The sequence below is a fragment of the Acyrthosiphon pisum genome, chromosome A1, assembly GCF_005508785.2.
Source record: "Acyrthosiphon pisum isolate AL4f chromosome A1, pea_aphid_22Mar2018_4r6ur, whole genome shotgun sequence".
NCBI lineage: Eukaryota > Metazoa > Arthropoda > Insecta > Hemiptera > Aphididae > Acyrthosiphon > Acyrthosiphon pisum.
Window position 1 is genome coordinate 136,944,915 of NC_042494.1, and position 15,595 is coordinate 136,960,509.

Here is a 15,595-nt window from a genome sequence, read left to right on the forward strand (position 1 = left end):
ACAGACCACACCACCCTAATAATATAATAAACTGCATTGCAATAATTTTAAATATTTACTTATTCATATTCTCACTTGTTAATTATAATACAAATATAATAAATTAAAACTTTAATTAATTATACTTCAATGCTTGTATAGACAAATTAATACCTAATAATATAAAGTTGAAATTGTATAAATGTTAATATAATCGCTACTCTTTATTTAAATGTATTAACTATTAAGCAACTGCACTGTGCATAATGTATTATGTATTAAAAATATTAAAAAAAAAATTATATTATAATATGTTATTATATGGGAACTAGGAATGCTAATTTGAATGTTAAAACGTCTCTCTATATTCCATTGTGATAAATTAAATCGATGTTAAGAAGGTACATTGTGAAATGTGAGTTGTGATAATAATTATGAATAATAATAATATTATCTATAGTATATTAGTATATATTGATAAAAATAATTAATCATTACCTATTATTAATCTTGACGGTTACATTTTCTGGGGTATGTTTTTTCGATATTTCAATTTTAGAGTCAGTTACCTATAAATGTGTAAAATATTACAATATTAAAAAATGCTCATAACTAGGTTTAAAATCAAAATATTAACGAATCAATACTTTAACCACAGAAAATGTTATTTGTTTTAAATAACAGGTAAATTCATTCTGATATAAAAACTAACCTAGCCAAATGAAAACTAACGAACGTAAATATTTTCTAGTCCCGCACTCGTAAGACGGATATAACAAATAATATCAAGGTCGGTAGACGTCCACTGAATAACTATTTCTTAAAAAATAAAAATATCTAAAAAAAGCTTCCTCTACTACCTAAACATACTTACAGGGCTACAGATTATATTATTCTAAATTTCTAATAATATACCTATAATAGGTTATAACCAGAACCCATAACTTATAGCATTTGCACATATTTAAGAGGTTCTATGTGCGACTATGTGCTTGTTTCAGAAAACCAAGAAGCTAAATACGAAATTGTACACCTATTACTAATTTATGCATATTTCTAAATTTAAATGTTACCTATTTTGCTTTTTGTGTCTATTTCAATACCATAGCCTTCGAAATGTATGAGTACCGCGTAAAAATGAACAATTCTGATGTAATATTATTAAATATTTTTTAACTTTACAAACGTTTCGACAATTTTGTTTTTATACTTAACAATTAATATACTTACGAAATTTGATGTTGGATATTTTTGTATATTTGCTATTTTGCTTTTTTTGTGAATATTTTTAGTACTGTAGCAATAGCCTTTTAAACATTTGATTTTCACGACGCAATGAATAATTCTGATCTAATATGATACATTTTTTTTTAACTTCTAAAAGTTTCAACAATTTTTTTTGTACTTAATATTTTTTTGCATATTTTTGTATTTTTAGTGCATATTTAAGCATTTATATAAATGTTTTTAAGAGCATATTATTGCGTTTATTGCTTATAACAAAATGTTCTAAAGCTGTAAGTTATGAGCCCTGGGTATAACAGATTTGTTAATTTCAACAATGTAATCACAGTGAGTAGTTAAGTAAAAAAATGTATTACCGATCGAAGTATGGAGTTTGATCTCCAAACTGACAGCTGCATACAATAGTGTGCCGTGTTTGCATAACTGCAAAGTTTGAAGTCAGACGTTATGTACCAACGTGAGTTACGAATTATTAGCCTCGTTGTACTGGGTAATATTTTTTCGCACGTGCCTACGATATAATACGTCAATACAATAATATTATTATTATATAACAATACGATGAGATAGCCAACGGTATAAAATACATGATATCATATTATAATAATATTGAATTCACGAAATCCGCGATTAAATACTAATATGGACCGTGTGCCTATATTATAACAACTTTATTATATAATATACCTTTTTACCGCGACTGAACATATAATATCATACCTATACACCTACCTCACACGCTATATTCGCATATATATATAGGTTCTCTGTACCACACGTATACCGCATATATATAATATTATATACCGTCGACTACGGGACTCGTGTTCAAAAGCCGGATGGGTATTAACGTGCGTGTAGAAACTCGCTGGAGCTTTACCGGGCTAAATAATAATATATATATAGCTGACGGGGAGGGGGAGGGAATTGTACAGGAATCAAAAGATATCTGGTGCCGAAAGTTGTTGTCGGGGCGTCGGTGGCGGGAGGGCAGGCGGCTGGGGCGGCGAGCAATAAGGGATCAACTAGTATGCTAATTCTATGCAAATGCGTTGAAATACGGTGCACGGGGATTCAGAGCGTTATATCTGAAAAACAAACTCTGGCGCGGACTCTATACACAGCGCGGCACTCCTCTTCCCGCTCGCCCGAGCCCCTCCATCTTTCCCTCGCGCCCCCCAATCCATCTCTCTCACACCACGCACTCTGCCTATCTCCCACTGCGAAATGAGATTTTCCGATATCCGAGTGTATATAATATATATGTGTGTGTATACCACCCCCAATACCCGTTTTCCGGTGAAATTATACTCTATATATATAAATGTGTGTGTGTGTATACAGCACCGGGTCAAAAACGGAAAAAAAAATATATATATATAGACGGTATACGCAGATCACATTATACTTTGTATACGTCGAGACTAATTTTGACGATATTTAAAATATTATAGGAATAAAAACGTGGTGGTGAGAGAAAAAGAAATGGTTTATAAATTCATATTATATACGTTGTATATATAATATTTTTCCCTCGGAGAGTGAAATAAATCCTTAATTAAAATTCCATTATTTGTCTTGGAATATAAAATAAGATTATTGTTATTAAAACGGATTTGCCGAAGTTTTAATGTACAGAAGAGACGGCCAACAGTCTTATCTCTCCGGTTTAAATTGCCAGATGGTTAAATAATAAAAACCGCAAAGTTTCCGGGCTCTTTTTTTATTCTAGAATAAAAACAGAAAAAAAAGAGTGAATCTGTTTTGCATTTCGCGCAGTTAAGCTGTTTTTTCTCGCTCGCTCATCCTCGTCCGACACCTGGACAAATTTCGTGGCGCCGCGAAGATTTTTCTCCCGCCTCTCACCACCGTTGATAGTATTTTGATAGCCACCATTAAGGCTGTAAGCCATATCGTGATGTGGTGGTGGTGGGGGTGGAGAAATATCGTGTGTTCGTATATATAATATTATTTACTACACACCGCTCGAAGTGTTGCGCTGCTACACGCGGCCAGCAATGGTTCTTATTAAAAAAGGATCGGCGGAAGACGCCGAGAGAGAGAGAGAGAGAGAGAGAGATGGTGATAGAATTATAGACCCACTGCAGTGAGACGAGAAGAGTGAGATATCGCGAGAGAGAGAGAAAAAAATTCGTGAAGTTTTCTGAAGACGAGAGAACAGCAGCAGCAGCTGCGGTGGCGGCGGTGTAGCGGAAGTGGGCGCGAGCAAATATAATATCGAAATGATAACACGACTCAGCAGAGCAGCAGGAACATATTATATACTGTTACGCTCCGCCCGCCCCTCCGCGGCGTGATTAAGAGCCTAACGAGTGTTGCGGACGCTGATATAATATCATATACGCGGCGGGCAAACTATATTATATACGTATATATATTTTATTGCATCATTATATTGTTATTATCATATTATATATATATATATATATAGACAATATTATATTATAAATGTATATATAATATTATTATATATATGATATATGCGAGACCGATTCGCCGGGTCGCCGCTATATGTATATAGGTACCGCTGCAACCATCATCAATTGTCGAGTGGATATCCGGAACAGATATTATACGCGCAAGGGATCGTATTTATGTGAAGCCTGCCTTTCGCGGTCGTCGTGGAGTGGGTGACCGGGGGATGCGTGGGCGGACGACGACGGCGGCGGCGGAATTGCTGCGCGCGCGCTCGTTCGTCGAGGAAACAAACGTGCGCGATTGAATTAAACAGTTTCTTTCGCCCTGCCGCAGACCTATCTTCCGTGTACACACACACACACACAAACACATACTGTTATGCCCGCGAGAGTGTATCATTGTACATATATATATTTTTATTGTAACCAGCGCGTCCGCTAACCGCCCCCGCCCGTCGCGAGTGGTTTTCTTATGATCTCGAAACGGGTTGATTTATGGCGGTCGACGAGCGGCGTCATTAATTTCGAGTCGCTTTTGTATTCCCTAATGAAGATAAGGGGTTTTTATACAAACCATTCGTTTCGCCCTGCAGTCGTCGCCGCCATCACCGCCGCCAACATTTTTCATCCCGCGCGAATCGCCGTTGTATAAACAGTGCAGGATGAAATAATAATACATATATGATATTATTATACACATCGTGTACGTACAACGATGACTATTATACAGCGACGATAATAATATACGAGGAGTACCGCGGGTGTGGTAATGCGTGTGCGAATTGATGACCTGCGAGTCGGATTATATTATTGTTCTGTTTAACAATAATAATAGATGCGTATATATACGCGCGACCGGAAAGTGTCCGAGTTCCGGTCACGCCGCCGCCGTCGTCGTCTCGATTTGTTTTTTCGAGAACCGCTTACGAAACGACGTGTGCATTTCTAATATTTCTAATATTATTAATAGTGCTGGGACCTTGTGAAAGCGGAAGATGTGCGTATCGGCTGGCGATACCGTTCGTTTTTATTTTGCTTTGATAAATTTTAATTTTGAGGACACTTTTTCCTTTCTAGAGCATTTTTCAAAAACTGTCAAACGTCAATAATATTGTACGATATTTATAAATTGTTGTAATAAAAACCATCGATCGACCACCGTTCTCATAATATTTAGAAATATAATTAGAGAGCTGTGTAGATGACAATATTTTAATTTTAGTTTTCCTTAATTTATTCTATAAATACCTCCTATATTCAAAATCAAAAAGTAGGTATCTTCATTAAAAATTAAGGCATTAAACATCTCGACGTAAAGTATTATTTTGCAAAATAACGTACCTAGATTATCATACATGTATAGGTAGAGACGTAGAGTGTCTTAAATTATACGTTAGGTATATAGGTCTATCGCAAGTGGGTTTAGAAAAATGTCCATTGTGATGGACAAACTATTTGATAGTTTGGTCCTCTCAAGCTTGAACTCGATATATTATATAATTTGTTATTATACGTGTTGTATACACTTTTGAGTTATTTCGAAATCTCGTTTGGAGCAGAGGTATGGCATTTGACGATAAGGTTTCGGTGGCTTTTACAGACGCTTCAAGTATCGGCTTCAATATTTCATGTGTCATCCCATTGCTTTGGGATTGGGGCCGAATACAAATTTTTCGCAGCCCGTTTCAATATTGACATAAACAATTTAAAGTCTTGACATTTGATTTTAAATTTTTGTAAGCGTTCTCGCGTCATTTAGTCTCAACTTTCAATAATAAATTTGAAAACAATACTTCGCTGAGTTTACCAAACGAATTTCAAAATAATAGTCGTGTAGCTGCATCAGACTCATAGCACTAAATGTTTAAAACACAATTACACAAACGTGCTCAGAATAAAAATTTTAGACGGCACAGTTAAAATTTATTTACCTACAAATTATATTTTAAACGAGAAATTTCAATAAATAATTGTTTTCAATTTAATTCATAGTTTTATGTACTTAAAAATTAATTTTGAACATTTTTTTTCTCAAAATTGGTAAAATAATACGATCCATATCCAACGATATGTTGTTCTAATACTTTAGAATTACATGAACTATGAAACTACGAGGTTTATCATACATTAAATTTTGTAGAAAACTAATGATTTGCTTAACTAACTGACTGTACATCATAATTTAAACTATAATATCAAGCACGCAAAGAAACGTTAGAGATTGAGTTATCAACATTTCCTTTTAATGTTTTTAGTTGTAGTTTATGTACTAGGTATACTATAACGGTCATTAAGTTTACACGTTAATTTCGGGATAGCGTTTGAAAAATTGTCCAATACTTTTGTTATGATTTAATGGATAAAATATAAATAAACTAGAATAAACAATAGTGATGTACAACATAAATCAAAGGTAAAAAAGGCAAAATGAATTCTAAACGAACAACCTCTCACTTGTCGAACTTTGTAGTAACGTTGAAACACATACATGATACATGCATGTACCCATGGGTATTCCGTAATAAATTATTATTAAATCTTGTTATTTGCAGTTAGGTATCAATATAGCTTATTACGGTGGTGACGAGTGCCGACATTGGACAGAAAAATTATTTTTACCATCTTTAGACTTCTTGTCATCCGATAAGTGATACTGTGGGACAGAGAGGAGAAATATAGGTTAAATCAAAATAATTATAAAGGTTTAAAATAGCCTAAATAAAACAGGTTAATAAATGAATATATTGTATTCTAATTGGTGTCATTACAATATAGTACACGTAGGTATAGTTCGTATAGTCGTATCGTATCGGTCTACAATAAAATAAAAGTTTTTCTAAAAATGTATTTATTATGTGATTAAATAATAATTATTACTATTTAAGGGTTTAAGAAAGGATAGGTCATGATAACCTAACTCCAATTAGTGTAGAATTAGCATAGGTATAGACTATACAAAGTTAGTCGATTGAAACATCTATATAATGTAGGTACCTACTACCTACTTATAAGTTATAACTTATAAAATAATACTATATGATATAATACATAAGTATATAAATATATAATAATATTATTGTGATCGATCGTAGCACACAAAGTTTACCCAAATTTATACTTCTGAAATAACTTTCAAACAATCGCAAAAACTTTTGTCGAATTCGATACGCATTTTCGTGAGAATTTAGCTTTTGTTGAGTAAACCTCATCCGTCACGTAAATCGTTTCCTAAACCTAATTATCACTTTGAAACCTTTATACATAAGTACGTCAAACACTGAATATTATTATGATGAAAGATGAATGATAAGAAATTTTAGGAAAGTTATGTAACAGAATAAAAAACCATTCGATTTATGAAGTATTGAGATAAATCTCAACCAAATTTAATCATAGTGTGGTCTATACGCGACTATGTTGTCAAATGAAAGCTGAAGAAAGGAAGGTTTTTTTCGTAGTTAAATTTGTTTTATTTGTCTTAGTCTTATGATGAAATATTTAATATATGTATCAATATTTAATTAGACTAAAGGTGTAATATTGCTAATGTATAGCTACTATAAATCTATGTTTTCCGGTATAGGCACAAATTGTATAGGTACTCGTGACAGATTGGGTAAATTTTTGTAGTAAAGTGCATTTTTAGCTTATTATTATTTTTAACATAAAGTTAGAATTAGGTATGTAACAACGAGTTTAATATTTTGAAACTTTTATTTCACATTTTTTATTTTTGAGTCACTCCAGTTTTGTCATTTCATGTAATTTTTCCTTATTAATTGTGTTTGATATACAATAATGAATTTCCATTATAGTTAAGATGTCCTCACACTGAGGGGACGTAATGGTAACGTAGCCTCCACCTCCGGTTCTCAATATCACGAGAAAAAAAAAGATGTCCTCATACACATTTTATGAATTATTTACGTTGCTCCTATTATATAATAGCTATAGTAATGTGAATTTTTAGTAAAGATATAAAGTTTATTTATTTTTTTTTAATTAATGCAAAACGTATACCTAGCTATCTCAACAGAGAGTTTGAATTATTTAACAACAAAATATTCAGTTTTGAAACTTTTATTTCGCATTTTTAACGCATTCTTTAAGGTCGTATATAATATAATATAGTGCGTTCAATTCACAGCCCTAGTTGTATACTTGTATATTATTATAATATAGCTGGTACCATTCAAATAGTTTGGACGAACGGTTAAAAACAGCCAAATACTCTCCTTATCATTACCCCCTAATGTGTTTTCGGACATTTGCGTCGGGGCTGTTTAGATCGTACGCGACTACGACGACCTGCAAAACGTAAACAAATCTAGAATTTTATATAAATCCAGCACAGTACAATGCGCTCATATATTATTTATTTTATATATAATGTCGCATGTATAGCCGTTGTATTGTTTCCACACGCATTGTGTACACACCCGGACATTATACGCGAATTCGCAGTCGTACACACAACGCACGTGCGTACATATAATAACATAATAATAATAATAATAATATATTATATAGATAGGTGCGATATAAACATAAATATATATGTATATACATATCGTGCGGCCCACCGGCCCGACGACTTACTGTACGAAAACCGTCAAAACCATACAATATAATATATTCGCGGGATCGCCCTCGTCGCGAGCGCACAGCTGTCAGTCAATCGCCATCTATTTACTATAATATGGGGTGTCTCCAAAAGAACGTCCGATTTTAAACTGCTATAAATCAAATTTATTTCTGTAAAAAAAAACTTAACAAAAAAAACCTACCATTCTCATCAGGATGAAAAGTCATTAGGTTTGAACGTGAAAAACAATATCGGACATAATAACCTCAAACTAGTATCTTTAACACTAGAACTATTAGGCGATTAGTCGCTCCATGAAATCGATCATCACCCGATCGCCACATACTCATTGGCCCATCGACTTCGTCGAGGACACGTCGAATTCCAATGGACACTTTATACTTTGTTCTGGTATAAGCTCGTGACTTACAACTAAGTATATGTACCCACTTCTTCTTCTTTTTCTGGCTTTATCTAGGTACTCTACAAGAGTTTTTGCCACCATAACAACTTCACGCTAATTTTCCCGATCATGAATTATATTTTTCTAATCATTTACTCCTATATCCCCACGAGAAAAAAAATTACTTGGTGTTCAGTTACAAGATCGCCAAAAATGGAGGCCTTTTCCAATCCGGCGTTTTTTTTGAGACACCCTATATTAAATCATATATTATACGATTGTCCGTCGTCTTCGTCGTCATCGTCCTTCACGCTATACACCACACGCTATACCTACTATACTCGTGCTATTATTATTATTATCATTATTATTACTATCGTACACAGCCGTACTTATTTCACGTGGCTCGTGACTTTGTTTTGATTCGAGCCGTGTGTATATTATATTATATACAGCGGCAGACACGTGACCGCGTTTGTACAAGTCATCACAGCGTATTATACACACGCGCACATATTATTATTATTATTGTTCGTATATCGTACACCAGCGGTGAGGCAGCATCCCTCCGAAATACGGACGCGGCATCTATATATATACTCGTAAGTATTATCCGCATGTACACCCCTTTTTCGGCCGATAACGGTAAATATTATTATTATTCGCGTTTCGTATAGTATTATATACAATACGTATTATTTACGACGCGCTCCTCTCACCGACCGGCCATGCTTTTGTAACGTATATATATTATATATATATATCATTTCTGAATTAGGTATTATAATAATGTTGTACACGCGAATTTCTAATTATATATTATTCGGTAGCAGTGGTTAAAGTGGGATGGGGGGGATGGAGATGGACGGAGAGGGACGGAGTCTTCTTTCTAATTATTACTGCAGTTACAATTTTTCTTTTAGTTTTAATTCCAGAAATCTGGAAGGACTATTGTAATATGTATATGAATACAGTTGTTATTAATTTAGTTATTAATTATGATGTACAATTATTTTAAAGATACCTATACATTTTGTTAAATATCGTTAAATTGTTGGTAAAAATTATGATTACACAGGTATATTTTTTATGATGAGGCAATATATTATGTCCAATAGGTTATTCCCCTATACTCACCATTATGTCAGTGTAAAATCTGTTACTGTAATGCTATTACTGGAACATCCTTTTTATGGTATTTAGAATTCAAATTGTATGATATGTATAAAAAAAATATGGTCCGGGATTCTTATAACTTTTTAGTATCCACAGTCTTCCCCTACGATTTTTTTCCACTTTAACCATCGTTATACGGTCGAGTGTGCGACGTCGCATCGATTGTTTTATCGTTCTTCCCGTTTTTCGTTTTTTGTTATTCGCACGTACATGCAAAACCCGATGACAATACAACGGCAGAATTTTATTCTTTATATAACATATCGTAATATAATTGACGCCGCTCACGGATTATTCTTCAAAGGCTTAACTATTATAGTATATAATATAGTATTATGTAAGTACCCAGTATTGTAAACGGGTAAAAAAAACTAAGGGGTTGGAACAAATAATTTATTCGACAAAATCGAATAACCATAACCATGTTTTACACAAGTCTTATTAAACTAATTTTATGGCTTAGAAACAAATCGTAGATACCTATATTATCGCAGCTCAATAATATTAAGAAGGTACACTTAAATTTATTAAAAAAAGGTTGTATCTTGTATACAATATATATTGTTGATAATCCTATGGGTAATCATAGTTTATGAAATTATATTATTTGGTTACTTTTGTAACCCACTTACCCATATGGCTATTTGATGCGATAACGTTGACAATACGTCATCATATTACTATACAAAAGTATAGAAGCGTGATATAAATGTGCTTGTGTGTAATAATTTGAGTATAAATTTGTCTTTATCCTATAAAAATGTATGTTATCAAATATATATTGCACTCTTTCCTAATTGTATAGAAGATACAAAGATTACAATAGTGTTGGCATATATGAAGAGGCGCAAAATGATTCTTTTGCGCCTCCCCTAAAAAAATTCGTGCCGTGGCCAGTGCCCCCCCCCCCCCAAACTACAACAATGTATGTACCTAAACATGTACCTATACATATAATATGCACAGTGCACACACACACAAGATTACTTGGCCCTCCCCTCCAGCGATGCAGTGCGAGTGAGTGACCCGACACAACCGTGGCTGGATATAATATTTCCCCTCTTTTTCCACATCATCATAATATAATAATATTATTATTATTACTATTCTCCTCCGCGTACCTATATATATATCTATATATATAAATAGATACAATATACATATTATATATATCCGCGTCACGCACGCGATATCCGGTGCACATTCGTTGGTTTCGGCGTAGGCGGCCCGAGGAGGAAAATCTATTACGCGCTGGCCGTCTTTCGGAAAAGCCCTCGAATTCGCATTAACGGTCATCAATCTTCATCCATCAAAACCCGAGTCGCCTGGAGTATGACGCTGTATACCACTGCAGCGGCGTGACGAGGGTCGTCGCCGGACGACGTGCAAGGCGGTTATGTGTGTATAATAATGTATATACACGAATATGCGTTTGTGTGTTTCGGCGGACCCCAATAAAAGAAAACCGGCTCGGAGATTGTTTTAAATCGACCGAACGAAATATGATTTTTTTTTTATATAATACATAAATATATATATATATATATATCATATTATATGTTATATTATGTATGATGTGTGAGCGTTATTATATTATGCCAAAGACGAGCGTATTTCTGCGATACGAAAATATTTTTCGTGAATTTGAATATTTTCCGACCGGGCTTCCGCCGATCATCTTCCTTGTAAATTTATATACCTGTATATATATATATACACGTAGGTATGGACCGGAACTCTGATGATTGTACACGGGGTGATTGGCCGAAAACGAAAATAAAAATTTCATTTTCGGTGACGATTTCACCGTGCGGTTATTTACAAAATTAATATTTCGGCATAGGTATATATTATATAGGTATAAAGCGAACGGATTTTCCGACCAGATCGATTTGATACTATATATAGGATTTGGAACACGGGGGAAAAGTACCACACGAATTTCGTACAACGAAAAGCTACCGGAGGAAGAAGATTTTTCTTTGAACATTATCGGCAAAACTATATATACCTACCCATCGTCGTCGTCGATACGTTTTGAAGATATATTTCCGTTTTTTTCCGGTCCGCCGATTATTGTTTTCAAATACAATACTACACAGAGCTGAGTTATCGGTCGACATTCGCGGTCTTTGTTCGCTTCTGTTTTTTTTCCACGCCTCAATAGTATATAGGCACTCACTTCAGCCACGCCTTTCAGACACCGAGTGGTACACAAATATACATTATTTTCGGCGGTATTCGATGCGTATATCCTCGGTATAGGTGTTCAATTACCACGGAGTCGGTGGAGATCTTGCAGAGAGTGTGGAGTATCGCCTAGAAAGCGCGGCGATTTATTTTCTCCGTCCCTTCCAGCAAAAGTAAATAATAAACTGGATTTCGAAATTTTAATAAACCCCTGATGCTGAAAAAAAAGTCCGGGAATTAAGTGTATACACACAAAAATTAATATATACGAAGCTGATTTACGTAAATTTATTCACAAGGGGTACTTGGCCGATAGAAAGAAAGAAAAAAAACATTTTTCCTTCCATCATAAGGCCACGATTTTTATTCAAATTCCTTTTTCTTTCTAATCAAGAACGCCGCATATTTATTGATCAAAAGTCTCCTCGACTCTTTGTGCCAGTCGCTTTTTTTTTCTGTTGATAATTATGATGAGTCCCCGAGGTGATGGCGGCGGCGGCGGTGCGCGCATATAATATATATATAAAAAAATAAAACTTGAGGAAGGGGCAAAAAAAATCTACGACGTCAAAGGCATAATCCAATATGCAAAGTCGCCATAGTTAAAAAAAAAAAAAAAATGAGCGAGAGAGGAAAAAGGAAAACCGACCCGATTCGGAATTTTTCAACTTTGATCTTTACGCGATTTGCATTGTAAAACGTGTTTTATGTTTTTCTTTTCCGGTGTTTTTCTTTTTCCAATTTAAACCGATTTCCTAAGAGCCCGAGAGCAGAGCGCGTTCGGTTTTAATTAACGTGTATTCATTCAACGTGAATACACGTTTTCTTTCGAATAAATATTTCAGTGAGGGTACGAAAAAATAAATATAAAAGTTTCCACTCAAAAATATGTATTCCGCGCGTGTATATATATAGACACCACTCGCCGCCTCGATATAAAATTATTTTCGCGCGAGTCACTATTATGCGTACCTATGTCACTCGTTATTTTTCCTATTACTCATTATTTTTGACCAGACCATATAATAATATATCGTATCGTACATTATAGTTGTAACACAGCAACACACACAATATGATAATTAATCGGGTATTAATACAGTAGTATATCGAAGTTTATCTACATATATTTCGCATTGGTTTTCCGTGTCCACCGAACCGCAAGAAGCAAACATCGAGGGCAACGGCAGAAGAAAAAAATAAAAAAAATAAAAGAAACCGTTTCCCATTGGTCGAGCGCAACATCCCGGGGGTATAAAAGCTCTGTTGTTCAAATTGTTTCCCGTTCGGTAAAGACGGAAGATAAATATATATATATATATATATAAAAAAGGAGGAACATTTCCACCGCAGCGGCAGCTATTTCTAGTTCGGCCCTGAAATTATACTTTTAAATAATATAAAAAGGAGAGACCGAATGACTTCTGCAACTGAAATGTACTCCTTTTTTCTTTCTTTTTATTGGTCTTCTTTTAGCAGGGATATAAATTAAACCGAGACTTAGAAGAAAGAGAATAGTTAGTTCAGAGCCGTACAAGCTCTTAAGATTATTGCCTTTTTTCCGTCGTTGCTGCTACTATATGCCTTGATGGCGTAACAGTTGTTTTATTATTATTATTTTTTTTTTGCCTTTCGTATAAAACCGCAATATAATATACTGTTACATGACGTGTAACCCAACCGCAGATCACCGAGTAAAAAAATAAAACCGTACTTAACGCGAAACGATGAATTAATATCAACCGAAACGATTGTTGTCTAATTAGTATAATATATATTATACAACATATATATAAACAGTTATCGAACCAAATGCTGGAGCATTGGATTTTGATATGGACGATTTGTATGAAATGTTGAGAACGGTTTTAAATCTTAAATATATTTAAATACTGATTTAAAGTGACTTACAAGTGGTTATATCCTTTGTTGCCAGTTCTGTATATATAGTTACGACATTATATTATATGAAGTGAAAAACTGTTTAGCGGAAAATGAAAAAACGACTCGGGCCACAACCATAGTTAAGAAACCAAATTTATACATAACAGACGAGATGAAACTATTTTCTATGTCAAAGCGATTTTTATTTAAATTTAATTTCTTGATCTCGGAAATTCCAAAAAAGTTACTTAAGCTTAAAAAACATAAAATAAGGGGCTTTAAAATCATAATTACTGATTTTCTTAAAATAAAATATGGTTCTAAAATAATGAAAATCCAACAAAATGGCAAAAATTGTCTTCTTAATAAATTATGCATATATATAAATTTTTTTTTAAATTCTTTACTACGAACCTAACCACGCAAAATTAATATTATGAAAGATGTGTAGGTGTAATTTTATTTTAGGTTTGGTATAAAAATAAAAATTAAGATGTCAGTTAACACTGCGGTATTCAATGTTTCCCGTTTATTAATATTTAATCGAACCTAACGCAGCCTGTCTATAATACTTATGAATATGCGTGTATCTATACTATAAATATATTTTAAATATACAGCAATTACTAATAGTAAAAAAACACTTACCTCGAATTGTCCGTTACGGTTTAGATTTCATTTTTTTTTTAAATTTTAATAAGAATTTGGGCGATGTTTCAACTGCATGGTCTTCTTGAAGTTCCTGTTCTAGACCGTTTCTTTGAAGTTCTGTTCCAGTTCCTATATATACCAAATATATACGAAAACAATATTAAATATCATTTAAACATTTGACAGAAAAAAATCATTATCTCACTATATTAAATATTTGATAAACGGTCAGGTATAACGCAAGCAGACACTAAACTTACGTTCAAATCGTTCAAAATATACTTAGCCAACTATCTTAAATGACTGGTAATATAATATTACGCTGCAGTATTTCAGCTAATCATAGCCGTAACTACCAGTCGTATATTAGTATACACCATCGCACATTCGCACGGCAAGAAGCCTGGAAAATGTGATAATTATGTTCAGTTTAAAATGTTGATTATTTAAAATGTAATTATTATATTACTATTGTAGGCACTAATCGGCTTTTGCAGATACGTTTCAAACAAAATTATATAGACACCTGTGCGCGGATTACGCATTACTGCATTACGGATCAATTGAAAATTTGATGATCAATTTTTTAACCATACAGAACAGTAGTATAATATTGTAGGTGTTTATCGACTATCAGACGATACCTATTATAATATATCGATCGAGGTTTAATGTACACTTATATTCTAATGCGTATTTAATGAATAGGTATACAATATGCATAAAGTCTATATTATCGTTCAGTTTGTGTGTTGCTACCTATATAATCAAGTGTTTTAAAGTCAACAATTATTAGTAGAATATTTTGACATATTATATGATATCTACATTCTACAGTTCAAAACGAATTAGTTATAAAATTATATCACAACTTTTAGAGAAATTCAAAAATAAGTTCAGTTTAAAATGCTGAATATTTAATTATTATTTTTTTTATTATTAATGTGAGCACTACAGCCTCTGTAGATACGTTTTCATGTGAATATTGTGTGGGTATTACAATGCGATATTACAATGTTTTTAATCAATTATAGAACGCATACA

The 15,595-nt window shown here is 33.5% G+C and overlaps 1 protein-coding gene across 1 annotated transcript in view; it reads right to left on the minus strand.

The window, feature by feature from the left end:
• LOC100571583 (WD repeat-containing protein 76-like) overlaps positions 1-14,696 on the minus strand; it is a 50,409-nt gene extending 35,713 nt beyond the window's left edge. Inside the window, exon 1 of the mRNA XM_029488414.1 lies at positions 14,549-14,696. The gene's annotated coding sequence lies outside the window, so the exon portion shown is untranslated. The remainder of the gene's footprint in view (positions 1-14,548) is intronic.
• Between the last annotated feature and the right edge of the window lie 899 nt (positions 14,697-15,595).